The sequence below is a fragment of the Antechinus flavipes genome, chromosome 5, assembly GCF_016432865.1.
Source record: "Antechinus flavipes isolate AdamAnt ecotype Samford, QLD, Australia chromosome 5, AdamAnt_v2, whole genome shotgun sequence".
Classification (NCBI taxonomy): Eukaryota; Metazoa; Chordata; class Mammalia; order Dasyuromorphia; family Dasyuridae; genus Antechinus; species Antechinus flavipes.
Genome location: NC_067402.1, coordinates 106,452,384 through 106,472,515, shown reverse-complemented (window position 1 = coordinate 106,472,515; position 20,132 = coordinate 106,452,384). Strand labels below are relative to the sequence as shown.

At 35.6% G+C, this 20,132-nt stretch overlaps 1 protein-coding gene across 5 annotated transcripts in view; it reads left to right on the top strand.

The window, feature by feature from the left end:
• The first annotated feature begins 5,928 nt into the window (after positions 1–5,928).
• Positions 5,929–20,132, top strand: part of CHRM2 (cholinergic receptor muscarinic 2) — a 207,951-nt gene continuing 193,747 nt past the window's right edge. For 2 of the 5 annotated variants that reach the window (XM_051961060.1, XM_051961058.1), the window contains exons 1-2: positions 5,929–6,614; positions 6,907–7,082. The gene's annotated coding sequence lies outside the window, so the exon portion shown is untranslated. Of the gene's footprint in view, positions 6,615–6,906; positions 7,083–8,617; positions 8,852–20,132 lie in introns of those variants that run through there. The other 3 variants (XM_051961061.1, XM_051961059.1, XM_051961056.1) reach the window with 2 other exon arrangements.

Here is a 20,132-nt window from a genome sequence, read left to right as displayed (position 1 = left end):
ATTATATATCAAGATGGGGTGACCATTATGGGCCATTTGGCAGAAACTCAGAAGAATCAGCCTGCCTGCCAATGAACTGCATCTTTCCCTTGTTCACTTCTCCAGCTGTAATTGGAATGGAAGTTGAAGGACAAGGACAAGATCTTGACTCATCTTCATTGTCCCTCCCTCTCCATGTGCCAAACTCTCCAATTCCTTGGCCCTTGTCCTCCTCCACAATCTGTAAACAGAAAGCCATGATGGCAGCCCTACCTGGTGGGAAATCACTCAAGTTGAACTTGTCACCCTCTTAATCTACTCCGGGTTGATAGAGTGCTGATTTGTGCATCTAATTACCGAAGTCTAATTATTGCTGCACTGAAATCAACGTGTTCACAATCAAATATGTATCAGAATTGCAACTTGTCTTCCCCCTTGATGACCTTATTTACACTCGGGTCCAGCAGTATGCTGTGTCAAGACTTCAAAGTCATTTCTTACAGGAAGCTGAGACCCATTGCTATCTTACATGAAGAGGCTTTCTAGTTCTCCATTGGGAATTTTTTGCTTTCTTCAAGAGGTAAATTATAGTATATTGACAAAGGAAAATTTAAAAAGGAACCACATATTTATTTTATTTTGCTTTTGAGTTTTTCTTTTTCTTTTTCTTTTTAATTGATATAGAGATCTTCCACTGTAGGAACTCCAGCCATGATGCAAATTATCAATTCATCTGTATTGTACAAATGTACTTGCATTTCCTGCAGCAAGCAATGATTTTGATTTGATTTGATTTTGTGAAAGCAATGACTATGCAAATGTGGTTCTATTGACACTAGGCTAACTGGCAACATCTGACTGACTAAATAAAACTAAATTGAGCTGATATCTTCTTTTTGTTAGTCCTCTGTCAGTTAATGTTATATTTCATGCCTTGTAAATTTGCTTCATTTTTTTCTCTTTTGTTGTGATTAATCCTGTGGTTTGAGGAATGAATATTACTTGAAGACAACATGCAAACATTTTACCTCTTAAAGAGCACACTTCAATGATTTTTACATGTATTGTCTCAGGTATTGCTGTGAGGACATCAAGCCCTCACAAATTATTAAATCTCATAATGAAGCCTGATATTGAAAGTAAAACATTAAAGAAAGTATGGTTAAAAAAGAAAAGTAATTCTAAGGACTAATAAGCTATTACTATGAAATAATTTAATTAATTATTTAAAATAAGCAACATATTTCAAAGCCATCTACCAAGAGGATGGGTTAGTATTTATTTCTCTCTAGTGCAACACAAGGCAGGAAAAGTTGCACAGTGAATAGAACTCTGGACCGTCAAAAGTCTCATCAAAAGTAAAAAAAAAAAAAGACTCATCTTCCTAAATTCAGAGAGACCTCAGATATTTATTAGATGTGTGATCTCATATATGTCAGTGATTTAAACTTCACTGAAATTCTGTGGGGTTGAATATAGTGGCATAAGATTGTAGTCCTTGCTGATAGATTGGTTAAGCTTGATCAATTGCTTTAGTTTGAAGTCATGGGTTACAGCAGGGCTATAAAAATTTAGGTTTCTGCACTAAGATTGACATTAATATTTGGCCTTTTCAAAATCTGGGGACATTAGCCTACCTAAGAAGAGACAAAACAGTTTGGGTCTGAAATGGATCAGCTCAAAATGTCTGTGTCACTCCACTTCCAGCTTGGGTGAGACAGAAAGACTAGCATCATTTTTTTAAAAGCTAACAACAACATCAGGAACAACAACTTACAAATTACAATCAAATATAAACTTGCAAAAGTGAACTAGTTAAAATGTACACTTAATATCTAATTGATAAAAGTGTGATTTAATGATAAAGAATTGAAGAATAAGTATTAAAATTATGTGGACTTACTTTCAAATTATATTAAACAAGTAACTACAGGAAACCAAGAAAATAATGAATATTAATTTTAAAATGCAAAAGTAATAAGATCTATTCTATATTAAAACACTTAATATGTTTACTTATTCTCAGTAATTCATTGAGTAGACTGCAATCTTAGAAAATTATTATTTCATGGTTTATTTATATGTATATCAAGCAAGACATTGACTTCAATCTTTCTAAGTACAAGTCTTAACTTTAGCTGCCCTGTTTACTATATCCCATTGCATCTAAAAAGTTCTTGACAAGTTGCTAGCCTCCAAGAGACATTTTTAAGTGAATTTGCCACAGGATTTCAGATGTTGGAATAAAGATATGGATAACAAATTAAGTTGGACAAAGAAATAGAATGGCTATGATAACCTATTTTGAATGAGGAAATACAAAGGTTGCATTCTGTGATTTTAAATAATATTCATTTTATTTAATAAATTTTAAGTAGTCTAAGACAAAGTTTCCTAAATTGTTGGTCATGGGATCATGTAATTAAATATGTAGGTCATGAAAAAAATGATTTATTATTAGTAAATATTTAATTTGTATGTTTGTTTTATATACCTACATGTCTAGGTTAACATAAAAATATCTTGAGCAGAAAGGAGTCATAAGTAGGAAAATTTTAAGACCTTGTCTAGGAAAGAATATATATATATATATATATATATATATATATATATATATGGGGGGGGAGAGAGAGAAAGAGAGAGAGAGAGAGAGAGAGAGAGAGAGAGAGAGAGAGAGAGAGAGAGAGAGAGAGAGAGAAAGATGTATAAGTTTTAGGATAATAATTAAATCCTCCAGGTAGTTAAAAAAAAGTGGTGGATGAATTTATGTAAGTATCAGCCAATTTATTTAGGAACTTAAAAATTAAACTACATGCACAAAATGAAGTCTATAAGTCATTGATCATGATCCACAAAAAAAGGACTTGAAACTCACGACAAAGTCTTCATGAAAGATATCGGTCCATTATATTGCTAGGTGGTACCCAAAACCAATAAAATACTGTGGAAATCCAATAAAGCATGTATTTTAATTAAGAAGTAAGTTTATATCACACTTAAAACTATAAGACATCTGATTCTGGAATACAGCATGCAGTTATGTTCACTATTCATAAAAATGAGATAATAGAAATAAATAAATATCTATATCTATATATCTATCTATCTGTGTGTGTCTAATGGCAGATGAAGACAGATAAAGAGGAAATCAAAGAATACAGACTAGGTTTTTCAGATTAAAATTGAAGAAAAAACTCCAGTCTTAAAAGACAAAAATCTAGAAGTAATGTGGAAATTTACAAAATTAAAAATGGTACAAATAAGGTAAGCTCAAGCTTATTCACCAGATTCTCAGTTATGATTCATTGTAGTGCATTCATTCAACAAGCATTTATTTAGAAGCCATTAGGTATAGGGCCACTATGATAGATGCTGGGGATACATTCACTAATCATCATCATCATAATACAGTCCATTCCCTCAAGGACCTTACATTATATTTTAGGGTAGAGAAAAAAGAAAAGTAAATGCAAAATACATGCAAGGTAATTTATAGGGGTGGAAAAGACATTATAGATGGGGACAGTGGGGTAGGAATCATGGGAGGTTTGTTCTAAGAAGCAGCTGGAGCTTAGCTTTAAAGGAGGCTAGGGATTTGGTGGCAGGGATGAGAGAAGGAACATTCCAGGTGTGGGAGGTAAATCAGACAAAAGTAGAGAAATGATATATAAGTAAATATCCTTTGAAACTTAGACCAAGCTAATTTTCAGACAAATAAAGGAAGTAATATTTCAGACAAAGGGTTGGAGATTTATAGAGTCCAACTCTCCCTACTTCCCCACCCATCAAGAGTTAAATGTATCTGGGAAAGGATGTTTCAAAAATGAATATGGAAAAACTTACAAATGACAGAGCATAAACAACTGCTAAGGAAAGATAGTATACTGCTAATCTTTAAGGGAGGACAACCATGCCCTCTTATGGCATGTTGTTTGGAATTTCTGTTGGCAAAAGAACTCTGAGCTGGATAGACTGTAGATCTGACCCACTAGGATAGTTCTTACCCTGGGACTTTTTATCAACTAACGGCTAAGAATGTTAGAACATGCTTCAAATTTCTGCAGTAAATAAACATTTGAAGTTTAATGATTTTTTAAATTCTATTTTTATTTTTTATTTTTTTTTGCTTCTTTAGGTACATTCAAAACATTTTCTGCTTCATTAAAATAATATTGAATTAGAAAAGAATGAAAAGACTTTAAGTAGCTAAATGGGTTTCCTTTTTCTTCCCTGGGGTGGGAAGGATTTAAAGACTGAAAAATAAAAGCACACTCACCACCAACAAATTTCAACTTGAAAAAAAGTGAATTTCAGAATTAGAGACTGATTTTAGTAGTCTTCATGTTCAGTGAGTCTGGGAGTCCCAAACTTGACAAAGAGTCCTTATGATGATCTATCTTTTATATTATTTTCCAGGAAGTGCATTAGCTTCAATTCTTACTTTCCCATGTGGAATGGAGTGAAATCAGTTGCCAAACTAAAGGGTAAAAGTAGAATGGTAGAAAAAAGAAGATGAAATGGCTGTTCTTAGCTGTAAGTGGAGAGGCTGCATAGAATAGAGGCTAGAATAAGACCTGAAAAACAGGGCCCAACAACTTGTCTCAGATACATCTTAGCTATATGACTTTAGGCAAATGATTTTTTTTTCTTAGTACCCTAGGCAATTCTTTAATACTCTAAAACATACCAAGGTTGCCTATCTGTATGAGAGAGTGTCATCCTCTGGGGAAGTTGAATTTATCAATTAAATCACAGTGCTAATCTCTAGCCTATAAGCAGAGAAAGTTGAAATGACTTTGAGTATCCACCTTAATCATGAATTTTGTTTTCATAACCTTCCTGCAGTGTAGTTCAAATTAAAAGTAACTGGAAAGGAACCCAGCCTTGGATTGTCGTTTGCTTGCTGATGAGAAAGAGTTTAAAAATGTGCAAATGCATTGCCCTAGAAGGATTTGGATCATGCTGGAGGAAATTGTATGGAATTAAGCCAATAGTTGAATTTGGGTTGAGAAATGGACTGAGCCTGGTTTGTAACTGTTACATGTATGTGCACCTGTTGTCTTTTTCAATAAAACTAAAAACTCCCTGAAGGCAAGGCATGTATAATATATTTCAAGAAGTAAATTTTTATGGGAAATAACATTGAACATGAGTTTCAAAACAAAAGCCTGAGCCTTACTTTACTTAATTTAATTTCAATAAAAAGTACTATAGCACTTTTTAATCAACTCCTCTTAGCTCTCATCAAACACTGATCAAATTACTTTCATTTACCCTTTCTAAAAATAATTGTAGCTATTATGTACTCTGTTCTTCTTATCCTGCTTTATTTTTTTTCTTTTCCACTGTTTTTATTTTAATAAAGGTTCTCCCGAGTTCTTTGTATACTTCAAACTTGTTGGTCATAATGGCATTGTAGTGGTCCAATGGATTAATATACCATAATTAATTTTGCCATTCCTCTATATTGGACTTTGGTTTTTTCAACTCTCTGCTCTGTATGTGCTTGGCAAATGAGTTATTGAGTGCTAGTTGAGTTGAACATAAAAATGAATGATATATGAATTAAAATGCCAATTTACTTGGAAAATGAATATAGCACAAAATTTAAAATACAGCATATTTTTAAAGTCTATCCAATGGCTACAGTTAAAAAACAGCAACAACAACAACAACAAACCACTCAGTATTACACAGGCCAATATATGATTGTATTCAATACATTTTTCACCAGATGCACACATTTCCTATTGTATAGTAAATATTTTTTACAGCCTGATGACTTTTAGTTGAGAAATGAGCTACATATAATAAGTATTAATTTTTTTTAAAAGCATCCCCTTGCTGGAATTCATCATTGAACCAAAGAAATAAACATCCCATGAATATTTCAGCATAGTAATCCATTTAAAAAGTAAACTATATCGATATTTAAATTTCCCCCACCTTGATACATGGAGTCAAACATCGGCAATCATCTCAAAGCAACCCTGCATTCTTCCCTCTATATTGTTTCAAGTTTCTAGCCATCACAAATTAAAAGGAAAAAAAAAAAACGGGTGGGGATTGTGGGTGATGTGAAAATTGTAGATAAAGACTTGTGAACCTAATGAATCCAGAGAGGGTTGGTGGGTTGGAATGAAGAAAGGAACTAGAGAGAAAGGGGGGATAGAAAAGGCTGTCATCTTTGCTCACTGGTACTACCAAATCAGAGAGCAGAGAGGATCTCATTGGAGGAAAGCTTTCAGTAGCAACTAATCCTATAATATTGAAAGAAAATTGTAAATGTTCTTTCCAGAAATTGCTTGCCATTGCAGCTAATCGAACACACATTACACACATACACAACACACACTTCTGTTACACCAGAGTTTTCCATCCCTAGTGTGTACGCGCGTGCACAACACACACACACACACACACACACTGCCTACGAGTGGGGTGGATCTTGGATTTTGCTATTTCTACTAGGAAATACCCAGGGACGCACTGAAGGAGTGTTTTCACCCCAACTGTCAGCTCTGCCTCCTTTTCCCAGTTTCTCTAGAAGAGAATGTGTCCCGCCCTCCAGATCACTTGTACTACTCTCTCTATTATTTTTACCCCTCCGGATCCATCTCTATGGTGAAAACCAGGTTTGAAAATACTAATTTTTTTGTTTGTTTGTTTTTTTTCTTTAACAACATCTCAGGTTAATTAGTACGGAGGGCGGGGGCCAGCTGACTGAGTGGACATGGGGGATAGGTTCGAGCTTTGCTGAGTGCCCTATGTGACGCGTGAGAACCAACTCTGTTTTATAAGCCAGGACCATGAAGCTTCTAGCCTGATGCTCTCTAGAACAGTTGCGGGTCCCCTCCCTTTACCACATCCCATCCCTCCCCTGCCGCTGTCGCGGTACTAACTAATCTTTCTCTTTTCTCTTGGAAGATCATGGAAGAGAGACAGCAAGCGGCTGACTCTGGAGTCTGAGCATTTTTCTGGGAGACCACATGTCCGGGCTTCTAATTAGGTGGCCCGCTGCTGCTCCCTGCTCCTCCTCGCCTTTGAGAAGCAAATCGCCTTGTACCAGGGAGTGTATGCAACTTCTGCTAACCCGACAGCAGGTAAAGAGCTCCCTGTTTTCTTGCTCAAGCCTTTGCCTTGCGGGCCTTGATTTGGGCAGCAAGGGCGTCCTTTTTGCGCACTCCCTTTGGATTTCCTATGGTGTGTGTGTTGAGGGGAGTGTGGATATGGATGTGTGTGTGTGTGTGTGTGTGTGTGTGTGTGTGTGTGTTGTGTCTATGTGTTTTCTCCAGCCAAGGGATTCTTATAAAGAAACTTTGGCTTCCAAGGTTGGGTGGGTTTGGAGCAAAGATTAACGAAGGTGCATGTGTATATGTATATGTGTGTGTACCCTGAGAAAGAGGAAAGGGCAAATACATCCCGTCAAAGGAAAGACATATGACCTAACCCGGGGTGGATTCTAGAAAGACTTGATGAAGGGAAGGGAGCAGCACCCGCCCAGACGATTTCCCCCAAAGCACACTCCTTCCAGTCCTTCACCCACCACCCGCAGACTAAGATTCAGCCCTGAAAAAGAAAAGTGGGAATCTGGTTCTCTCCTCCTCGGACTCCTCTTACCAGAGTGGGTCTGGTCTGCTAGAGGTTCCTGGGCACTGTCCTGAAGCAAGATGGTTAGGGGGTCGCCCACTTTTTCCTCTGGCTTCTGAGGTTCCGTCTGCCTCACTGTCTGGGGGAGTTGGGGGTGGGGAGAGACCATCTTGCGCCTGGGCTAAAGCTTAGAGGGCGGCTCCAGATGGCTTGTGCCAAGTGGATACTGGTGAAAAGCGGTCAGGGGGCGAGTTGCAGAGAGGTAGCATCCGGATGCTGGAGGTAAAGAGAATGAGGACCGCATCGCTAACGCACGCGCACACACACGCGTGCGCTCTCTCTCACACACAAACACACAAACACACACACACACACACACACGCACAAGCACACGCACACAGAGTCTTATTTTATAGCCAAAGGCTCCGGCTTCCTTCTCTGCCCCTCCCTGATCTCCTAATCAACTGCCGCGACAGGGCTCACAGGGTACCCAAAAGATTTCAGGGCAGATTCGTCCACCTTAATTTGTCTCTCTCTGCCTACTCTGGAACTAGTAAATGCAGCCTAAGTCAAAGCTTTGGGTCCCGGTGATTGCGCTTGCTGATGGTAGTTGGTTGCTATCTTCCAGATCCTGGCAGTTACCTATTAACTTGTAGCTTACAGGTAAGGAGCCGAGGTGCTTACAAGGATCCTGCCTCAGTAGAGATTTGCAATTTCATCTTTGATGGGTTATTCTTGATCACCCAAGAGGGGTAGATCAGGTCTCCCTACAATGGCGGGACCTTCAGGGCTACAGGCTAATACGGGATTGTGTCTCAGCCAGCATCCCCTTTCACCCGGCTCCAGGTTTCCGCTCATCACCTCCCCCTCTCGATTTCTCCATTGCTTTACCCAACGCTATCCTATCGTGTCTGCCCTGTCAAAAAGCTATCAGGCACCTGCTAGTCCTCCTGCTAAAGCCGGCAATTTCCCGTGTATGAAAAAAAAAAAAGAGAAGGAAGAGAGAGAGACAGAGAGACAAAGAGAGAGAGAGAGAGAGAGAGAGAGAGAGAGAGAGACAGACACTGACAAAGAGAGACAGACAGAGACACAGAGAGGGACATAAAGAGAGAGATAAAGACAGAGAGACTGACACAGACACAGAGAACTGGAAAGAGGGAGGAGGGGAGAGAGGGATATATAGAGAAATTCAGAGAAAAACACAAATAGGCAGAGACAGAGACAGAAAAAGAGACAGAGAAACAGAGAGACAGAAAGAAGAGTCATCATTCAGCCTGAGCAGGTAAGTACAGTAATGGATAAGATCTACGGAGGAGAAAGGATGTAGACCCCTTGTTTTTGTTTTGTTTTGTTTGTTTGTTTGTTTTCCCAAAACATCTTTTTTTATATTTAGTGTAGCTACTGATACTACATACAATATGTTCTTTTTCTTTTGCCTCAAAATTACTGAGGAAAGCAGTTGGATAATACTGTCCTTAAATCAAGGAAGACCTTGCTTTTAACTTCTGTGGATATGTCCATACTTAGTATTAAGTGTAAGTAAATATCAGTTCTCTGTTATCTATTTCTAATCATTAGCATTGGCAGAGAGACTTGTGGGCACCCTCACGTAGAGCTAGCCGTGGGTATCACATAAGAATATGTAACAGTGACCTCTGCGTGAGCTGCAGAGGAGATTTTAGTGATGGCAAGATAGCTAGTCTTCCCCCAGATAAAGTCAAACATTTGCTCAATGCCCCTAAGACTGGGTTCAAGATTTCACTGGGGACCAAATGCTGAGCAAAGAGGCACACAGAATGTGGTAATAAGGGCAGAAGGGTCTGCTAATTAGGTTCCAACCTGAAGAAAAGCAGGCTGCATAGGGAACAGAAAGACCCAGTATAAAGTAACAACTATGCAGAAGCATAGTGATGTTCTTCACAGCAAAGTGAAATGGCCTAGCTCCACAGATCAGTTAAATTTTATCTCCCCTCCTACATATTCCTTCAGGCTATTTGCCCCATCCCCTTCTCCCACACTAGCTGTATCAACCAACCTGGGGATAAGGGAGCAAGAAAGTAAGGAGGGGGTGTTGTTCCCTTTGGAACAATGTCTGGGGTACTCTGTCTAGAGATAGTGACTATATCTCATGTTTCATGGAGAACCTGGCAGAATCTTACTTGTTCCTATTACTAACAAGTAAATTGTAGAGCAGTAGTGATGGTGATGGTTATTGTGTTGGTGATGATACACAGAAAACAATTTTGAAACAAATGAAGACAAAAACGTTGCACCTCTGTCTAGAAGGAGCAAAAATAAATATGGAACTGGAGGAACACAGAGTAAAATCAAAATTATTTCAGACAACTGAGGTAGTTTCATTTATACTAGTTAGACATTTTATGGAACTTGAGAATTTAGCATGTTTTTGCTGCAATTCAGAAGACTGTCTTACCAATAGAAGATTCCTATTCTAACAGTATCTCACTACAATATATTCCTATTCTAACAATATCTCACAACAATATATATCTGTCTATTAGGGAACTGAAACGATCACAAATTAAATCAATATATTCTTTTGAATTTTTCCAGCAAAATAATGGAATAATAATGAATATTTTCCATTCCATTTAAGACCAATGAAAGGTAGAATGTGACCCCCGGACAAGTATAAAATGTAGGTCTCTCAGACTTTTTTTTAGTTTATTGTGGCTGTGACTTTGCATGGGGGAAGGGATAAGAAGAGGACTTGTCTGGCATTAACCTAGCTCAAATGCAAGGAAGAGGCTGAAAATTCACTTTTAGGTAGCTTTGCACCCATGTACCCTTCCTGTAACTCCAGGAAAGATTTGTCTATGTTTATGTTTGTGTACATTTATTTATTTCTATATATTTTTATTGAAGAAGGGGGTGTTGTATATTTTTACATGTATTTCTGTACATAGGCATGTACATTTGTTTTTGTTTTTTTTTTTTAACAAAAATAGATTTAAAAAAAAGATGAGCACCAAATTATTATTCTCTTCATTACTTTAAACAATGTAAAAGATATGGGGATAAAAATATAAAGTTGTAGAATTTTAAAATAAATTAAATATGCCTAATGTAAAATTGTTTCTTTTTAATTTTTAAAATTTAATTTTTTATGTGTGGAATAAAACAAGCATTTATAATTAGAGGGGAATTGTTTTGTGGGTCCTGACATATCGAGAGCCAAATTGTACATAGCCTTTGACTTCAGAGATATAATATGTGAAACAAACATACAAATGTCTACAGAAATCTTGAGATTGAATATTTCATGTAATCAATATGGTTAGAACTGAGATGGGTAGTAGCAATTTAAGTGTGTACAGACTGTATTTTCAGAAGTAAAATTCTTGCTCAATCATCCTTATAAAGTCATCTAAAATAGTCATGATAATTTTTCATCTTCAAGTAGGTTTTATGATCCTCTTTGACCCTCACACCGTCCCTGCTTGCCTAATAAAATGAGTGTCTACAGAGAGCAGTAGAAAGTTCATGTTTCGGTGAAATCTTACCAACATTTCCAGGAAATGCAAAGGTTTTAGATTTGACTTTCTTCAAGATTTCCCCATGATGAAGACACTTTTTTACACAATGGTTCAATACTTTTTCTTATTACACTGTTTGTAGCTATGAACTACCCACATGTAGAGAAGGAAACATAGAGGAAAATAAAGGAAAATAAGATTTTAAAAAGAAAAGATAATATCAGGGGGGAGAAATGGGGAGGAGAGAAGAAAGAAACCCTCCACTTGGACTCTTGTTCAAATGCTAAATTTACATGATCAGCTAAAATATTTGGGTGAATGTTTGTGTGTGTGTGTGTGGTGTGTGTGTGTGTGTGTGTGTGAGAGAGAGAGAGAGAGAGAGAGAGAGAGAGAGAGAGAGAGAGAGAGAGAGAGAGAGACTGTGATCTTATCACATCTTCAGGAATGACCCAAAAGCTCCTGCTTCTACCTGAACCATCATTCACTTAAATTTTCCAGAAGGATTAAATGTTCCATTGATTCTCTAAAAGAAATTTTTTCCATTTTCTAACTTAATAATTCTAATACTCTCACATTTATTTAGTACTCTAAGTTTTATAACTCTATAGGGTGACTAGAGCAAATACCATTAATCACACTTACATATGTGGAAATGAAATTCAGAAAATTGATTCACCTATAGCAACCTATATTACAACTATAGCAAGACTAGAATAGACTCCAACCCAAGTTTTTGATTTTTATCTCTTTTATGTCTTAGTCAAGCCTGGTTTCTCCTATACCCATTATTTCCATATATAAAGAAAGCAATAAGATGTAGAACAAACAAGTAAATGTATTGCTCTTCATTCTGAAGCCATTCATCTTTCATTTTTCACTGCAGAAATGAAATGTCTTGCTTTGGTGTCTCTTCTCTTCTTTCTTTTTCTTTCTTTTTTTTGTCCTCTCTTCTCTTTTCTCCCTCTTTTTTTCTTCTTCTCTACCCACTCTCACTACTTTGACCATGAAATTTATTAATATATTCCTAAAGATCACCTATCTTTAACATTTTTTATTAAAAGCTCACTAGGAGCAAAGTATGGTGTGATATGTTGTGAATATAAAGACAGATACAATGGCAGACTCTGTTCTCAAGGAACACAGTCTAATTTGAAGAAGATAATTATTTATAATAACCAAGAAAGGAAGGTGAGTGGAAATGAGCGGATCAGAAAAAGTGAAATGAGAAGTCAAGGTGGGGAGGGACCAGGCTTAACTTTTGGGAGGTGGGGAATTAGTACAGTGTTTGGTACATCATTTATTTTTCAGCCTTACTCAGCTCTTCATCAACCTATTTAGTGTTTCTTGCAAAGATACTGGAATAGTTGGTCATTTTTTTTTTCTTGAGCTCATTTGACACAGGAAGAACTTGAGGCAAAGAGCTTTAATTGCCCAAGGTCACACAGCTAGTAAATATCTGGAATTAGAATTGAGTTCAGGAAGTTGAGTCTTCCTTAGTCTTGCATACACAATTTATCTACTGTGCCAACCAGTTGCCCTTGTGTTTGGCACATAGTGGGTACTTAATAAATACTTATTGGCTTGACTAGATTGAAGTGGGAGAGGACTTAATTTCAGACATAAATGATATTTGAATAAAGGTCCCAGAATTAGGAGATAGGAAAATGGGGTTTAAAGTTAGAATTTAGCCTAGTTTCTAATCCAGAATGAGATACCGATAACAAAAGGCTGAAAAGACAGCCTGGTAGAACAATATGATGGAGAGTCTTGAATGCCACATTTATTTTTTATTTAATTTGAGTAATAATAGGAAACTAGTGAAAAGTTTTGGGGTTTTGTTTGTTTTTGTAAAGAATTGGCAACATTAGGGGTGTGTGTTAGGAAGATGTGTTTATGTTATGAAAAATAAGTAAAAATAACATAAATTGGAGAAAGGAAAACTAATTAGGAGGTCAGTATCATAATATAGGTGAAAATAGATAAGCATATGAATAGAATGGCCCTCAGGAAATTTAAGAAGAGGTAAGCAGCTATGAAAACTACTCAAAAGGAAAGTGAAAAGGAATTACTAGTTTACTAATTGGATTGTGAAGTGATGGAGATAAAAGAGTCAAAGATGGATGTCAGGTTATAACACTGAACAACTAAAAACAGTGGTGCCATCAACAGACATAGAGAATTTGAAAAGGGAAAAGATTTTGGAGATGTGTTTAAAGGATACTGAATTGGAGATGTCAGTACCTATGTAGATAGATACAGCAGAGAATTGAAAATATGGGAATGAATCTCTGGAGAGAGGGTGATAGTAAATTGATATCTGGAAGTTTTTTTTAATAGAATTTTTAAAGTCTTGGGAGTGGGCTAAATTTTATGTAGGATGACAACCTAAACAACAGGACTAATAATAGAATCTAGAAGGAAATCCACACTTAAAGATCAGGAAGATGGTATGTACTTTTCAAGAACAAGGAAGAGGAAAATAATGAAAGTATTTATGTATCTGGCACATAGTACGAATTTAATAAATGTTTGTTGTCTGGCTGGCTATTGCGAATGAGGGCTTGTCCACAGTGGCAAAATAACACTAGGAGAAAGAAATGGATGAGGACAGATAAAAATCCAAGGATATCAAAATACAGGATAATTAGTAAAATTGAGATTAATCTATGTTAAGGATTTAGCAAGATGCCTAACACATAGTGGGCCTGGTTGTACTCTTCTGTTCCTCTTTGAAGATATACTTTTAGTAGAATGGTTAGGTCAAAAGCAAATCTCCATGGCCTGGGAAGTTAGTAGGTGACAAGGATGGGGAGGCAGTGGCAATAAACCCCATTTAGAGAAGTATGGCCCAGGATTAGAATAGTAGATTAAGGGAAAGTGAAAATCAAAGGACAAGGTTTGTTGTTCTTATTGTTGTTTTGTTTGTTTTATTGTTTTGTTTGTTCTTTTCATATTATTTGCATTGTTTTGTTTGTTCTATTTGTATCATTTGCTTTTAGGACAGGAGAAAACCAGTATCTTTTACAACTAGATGTCAAGAGAGATATTCAAGGCATATGAACAAATAGAAAAATGATGGAGCATTATCATATAGATATCAAACAAATATTTATTAAGTAACCACTAGGATATATGAAGTGTTTTACTAATATTAATTGAGAGATAGGAAGATAGATAATATATAAGAGATAAGTTTAGCTGTGTCAAGGAAGAGAGCTATTTGCTTTTCAGAGTTTGAATGCAAGGATGATAAAATGAATAAGAATCTTGTGGGGCTTCAAAAAACTAAAGGGGACTTGACTGAAGTTTAGTAACCACATTCTTTCCAGCAAAGTAACAGGTTAAGTGTTTGGGGGTTAGGAGAGGAAAAAAATTGATATTAACAGACCCTTATAGGGAATGCAGTTAGGCATCAAAAGGAAATGAACAAAAGATTAGGGAGAGGTTCAGGTTATAGTATGTAAATTTATGGTTATCCAGGTCATCCATAATGAAAATCATTTTCATGATGTACTCCAGCAGCATTCAGGAAATAGGGAATAGAAGGAAGGAAATAAGGACTAGGAATTATTCAGTTATATGTTAGCAAGTCTGGGATGGTGTACAATCTGCATCGATATTCTCATTGCTATTATTATTTCCCTGTTTTCATTATGAAGATACCATCCTGTCCCTTGTCAAATACTTTGAATGTGTGTTCAGCTATTGGGACTGATTTTTTTTAGGAGTAGCAAATCAATGCATCATAATGGGAAGACAATTGGATGTGGAATCAGAAAATCTAGGGTCAAGGCCCAGTTTTTTTGACACTGGAAAATTCAACAGCTCTCTGGAAGAAGTCTGACTACAATACCTATAAAATCTAAATTCTTATTCCATGATTTTATGGTAATATTTTGACCTTCAGTAAAAATAACTTTCCTTAATCACCAAAGGCTGAAAACTAATCTCAATGTATTTCTTCAATGTCCTTAGCTCAACTAGGATTTTATGTTTAAAGGTTCATGCCTAGCAGTCAATAAATCTTTGGAGGTGGCGGTGTGTTTTTGAACTGGGTATGTGTGTTTGAAAAATAACACCCTGTATTTAAAATGACAGTGCAGTTGTATTTGATTTTTTTTTTTTGATGTCCTAAAACCTGGAGGTGGTAAATTGAGGGATAAAGGAGACTCTTATTTGACAAAACTTGATTGTTCTCTTTTATTCATAAATACTTATGACAAAGCAAAGCCCTGAAGGAGGGAGCACTTTTCTCTTGATAGCATTTCTCCTAATCAGATTGTCTAAAACCTCATCGGGATGAAGTATAGGCATTGGTCTTTCCTCATTTCTTTCTCCATTCTAATTGGCATTGTCTGTTGGCCTGCATATTCCAATTATGCCTATTCATTGTGATTGATGTCATTTACCCACTACATCATTGAAAAGTTGTGTGTGGAATCCAAAGTCCTTCTTTCCTTCTTTTATTTTTTCCTTCTATTCTTCCTTCTCCTATTCTTCTTACTTCTTTCTTCTCTCTTCCCTCTTCTCTCCCTTTCTTTCTTCCTTCTTTTGTCCATTTTCCTTTCATTTACCTGTGTACTCAAACTTCCTGTTTTAAACCATGACCTACATATACAATCATTTTAACAGATGCTGTTTCCATGGCAATGCTGCCTGGAAGATAGGGGGACACACTAATAAATCAGTTTCCTTCATTAGCATAAGAAATTCCTTTCATGACACTCAGAGAGTACAATTGGGTCAAAACTCAGATATGTAGGCTGAATGATTTCTTAACTTCTTTTTTGGCTTTTCCCCCCTTTTCTTATTTTTATTTTGTCTTCCTTTTCATTTTCTTTGTTTAACTTTCTCATTTCCCCCTCCTTTCCATTCTTCCTTCTTTCCTCTTTTGTTTCCCCCCCCTTTTTTTTCCTTTCCTTCCTTCTTTTTCATAGTTATCACAAAATATTCCCCTCTGTTGCTTGTTAAAGGTAAAAACTTTGTCTTGGAAAGGGAGAAATCCTGATTAAAATGTTGAGGATGTAGACAATATCAACTTGATTTTGAAAAGTAAATTGATAAAAAATACACTTAACTTAAAATCTATTCTCCTGGGCCACATTCAGCAGAAAGCATTTTATACCTGGATATCCCGTGATTGGTATCATTGGAAGCTTGCATATGAGAGATATTTAAACAATCCACTTGATGTATCTCTCTGCTTCCAAGTAGACTGTTCAATATGAGTTTGCTACATTTTAGTGATGTTTCTTAGGAAGATAAGGATACAACATACATACATACACATATATGTTATATATGTGTGTATATATATATATAATATATGATAAAGGAAATGAAAGGATAATATATATATACATATATACATACATATATATGCATACAGATATGTGTGTAGGTGTGTATATTTATGTCTGGGTGTGTACATATCTATCTTTTTATATATAAAATCAAATGTGCTCTCTCTATATTCTGTCTTCAATAAATGTTCATTGACTGACTGATGGTATTAAAGACAAAGTCTTTCTACTTTAGAAATTTTCTCACTAGTTTAACTTCTTTAAGGATGTCTTGATATATTTTGTCTTTAAATAAAAGTTATCATTATTATTTTCATTTGCATTAGTATACAACAAATATGTATTCCTATTAATATATCATTTATATATATGATAGAAGTATAATACATAAAACATTTGCTATAAATATAAAATTATTATTAGAGAAAACTAGTCAGAGGATTATATATATATATTAATACTTCAGTAATATATATCCAATTTATTGACGATAATGCACAGAACTGCTAGGTAGACCTTCAAGATAAAATATAATCCTTTCTTTCAAATACCACATTGTAGTTGAGTAAATTCTAACTTGTGGATAAAGCTGAAATTTTTTAAAGCATCAACTCAAACATGTTACAAGTGATGGCATACCGAGATGGTAATATTTTGTCCCCTGTAGATGATTTTAGATGATACTTTTGGATACACATTAATATATTTGGTAAATGAAAATATGGCAATCTTTGAGCTAAAAACATAAGAAACATGAACCTTGTTTTCCAAATGGCAGAAGTGTCAGTTTGATAAATGTTAGTAATGTATTCTCCTTTAATTGGTCAACTTCTCCATCTTAGAGCATAACATGCATCTTTTGAATTTTGCACACAGATACTCCAATTAAAGTGTGATCATAAAACCTCAACCTGTATGCAAATGAAACAAAAGTTAGTTATACTATGTACTGAATGAGTGCTACATGCATCAAAATTAATAATTCAATTTTTTTCTTGGAAAGTATATATGTCTTGCTCATAATTTATCAAAATTTATCAAAAATGAGAAAAGACAAAATTGAGAGAAAAGTATCATTATTTTCTTATTCTGTGTTGGCATATGAAAACAGGCTTTCATTTTCCTGAAAATGAAAAAGAATAACCTTTTTTCCAGGAGCATATAGTCACTATTTCTCTCAAACATTCTTTTCTATCAGATATCAGTAGCCTTCACCATCATTTTTATTGTTTTGCCAATAACTCTTGTAGTGGAGAGTTCTCTGAGTTTGGAACCAGAAAGCCTGGGTTCTAATCCAGGCTCTGTTCTTTACTTGTGTGACTTTGGAGCAATTATTTCAAAACTTTGAATCAATGAACTCATTTGGAAAATAAAGTCATTGTACTCTTGCAAAAACCCTGTGAAATAGGATTCACTGTTATTCCCATTTTACAGTTAATGAAGCTGAGGCAGAGAAAGGTTAAGTGATTTACCAAAATTACATAGCTAGAAAGTGTCCAAAGCTGGATTTAAATTCGAATATTCTTGATTCCATGTTTATCCAGCACTCTATTCCCTATACAACCTAGCTTTACAGAGAAAGTGCATCTAAGTGATGTAGATCAAATTGGTCATGATATCATTGCCTCATTCCTCTCCTGCAGCCTATTATGTATCTGCTAAGATGGACATACATCACAATAGATCTCTTGGACTAAAGATTGACCATTTCTGGGAGTTCTGATGTTTTTCAGAGTCATGTTCAGTTTCATTATTGTAGTCATCAATATTTTTCTGCTTCTGCTTATTTAATTCAAGATAAGTTTACACATGTCTTCTTAATATTCTTTAAATATTTTATATTTATCATTTTTTGTTGTATAACAACATTGTATTATATTTGTAAACAGCAGTTTCTAATCAAGTTGAGTTTGCTCTTTTGTTATTATTTTTCATTTGTACTATTCAATCTACTTTTATTTTTCCTTCCTCCTCCCATTCTTTATTTGTTTTCTAACCTCCACGGACCACTTCTAAAGAACTCAAGGGAAGGAGAAAGATAGAAGTAAAATTATACTGCATTCTAATTAGACTTTTCATGAATGAAAATCATACTAGAAAATTTTTATAGCTCCTTCTTCCCACTACCCTATCATACTCTTTCTCACCCTGCTCATAATGTGGCGTCTCCCCAATGATGGTCGACAGAGGCAGCAGTTTTCAATATGGAATCAGGTTTGGTATCAACTTGTTGATGGCCAAGGATAAGGAGAAATAGGAGTATTTCCACTCCTTTTCTTTGTTCCTTTCTCAACTTTTGGATTTCTCCCATTAGTTGGGCAATAGTTTATACAAAATCAGAATTCAATAATGAGCCCAAGGACAATGATAGGTTGATAATCTTGAGGGACAAGAGAGGTTTTTCTGACTTTTTTTTTTGCCTAGAAAGCTGCTGTTTAGATGCTTATACTCCTCTCATTACCAGCCCCAAGGAAAACAAAGATCTCAAATACCCGACCCTCCTGCATCATTTACCAAAAGAATAAATCCTAGAATTAAAATACGTGGCTTTCAAAAAGTACCATACAAAAAGAAGCTAATGCAACTACTCTTGTCTAACATCAGCTTCTAAATTGAGGACATAGACACTGAATACAAAGAGTAAAATAAAACTTCCATTAAACTTCATACTATTGAACAATATTAAAATTTTAAATGAGTACAATGAGAAAAATAAAACTTCCATTAAATTTCATTTTGTTGACCAATACTGAAATTTTTAAAAAATCTAATGCTTTCATTAGGGCTTTCCCAGATATATAACACTTCCTTCATATGCAGTATAAAAATAAGTGAGATCATAAAGACTCTATATAATTAGGCTCTTCAAGGAAGCCAAAGTTCTCAATTTCTCTTTAGGGACAATGATTGTGAAGTATTAATATCAAAGCCACTTTTCCAAACCTGGTTAATGCTTTGCTCTTATGGTCCCATTATTTTTCTATCATTTCACATGAGATTTTGGCTTCAGGCTACAGAAATAGAAAAGGATAGAAACATAACAGGACTGTCAGAATAGAGCATTGACCAGATTTGGAAAAGTGATTTTGATATTGATACTTCATAGTCATTCTCCCTAAAGAGAAATTGAGAATCTTGGCTCCTTTGTGTCACAATTTACTAAGCTTCTTTTTCTTTCTTTCAGTGCAGATGTCTCACTGCTTTTCAAGGGGTGGAGGCAGGGGGAGGGGAAAATGGTGCAGATTTATGCCTCTGACGTCTTTGGTAGCTTGCTGTCATTCAAAGGGAACCATTTGAGGAGTTTGTTCTTACATTCTCATTACAAAGGCGGGATTGGAGAAGGCAGATTTTTTTCCCCTTGGTTTGACTGCTGGTGCTAATCTCAGAAGGTTGGATACAAAGGTTTTGACATCCATCACAAGCAGCTCCTTCAGAGGAATGCCACTATAATATTCAATACATAACTGTGAATCAGAATGTTAAAAAAATGAGTAGGGGAAAAAACATATAGTTCACCCTTGGATTTTGTGTGTTTAGAGAAAGGAAATGTTTCTCTCTTAGTCAGACATCAATTCTAGGGACTAAGAGACAACCTGGAATTTTTTGGAGGGTAAGCCCTCACCTTAGGAGTCAGGAGACCATCATTCTATTCCCCACTCTTCTATGTAGCCATGTGAATTTAGACACATAATTGGATATTTGTGAACTGCTGGTGTTTTTTGTTTGTTTTATTTATTTATTTATTTATTTTAAATTTTTAATG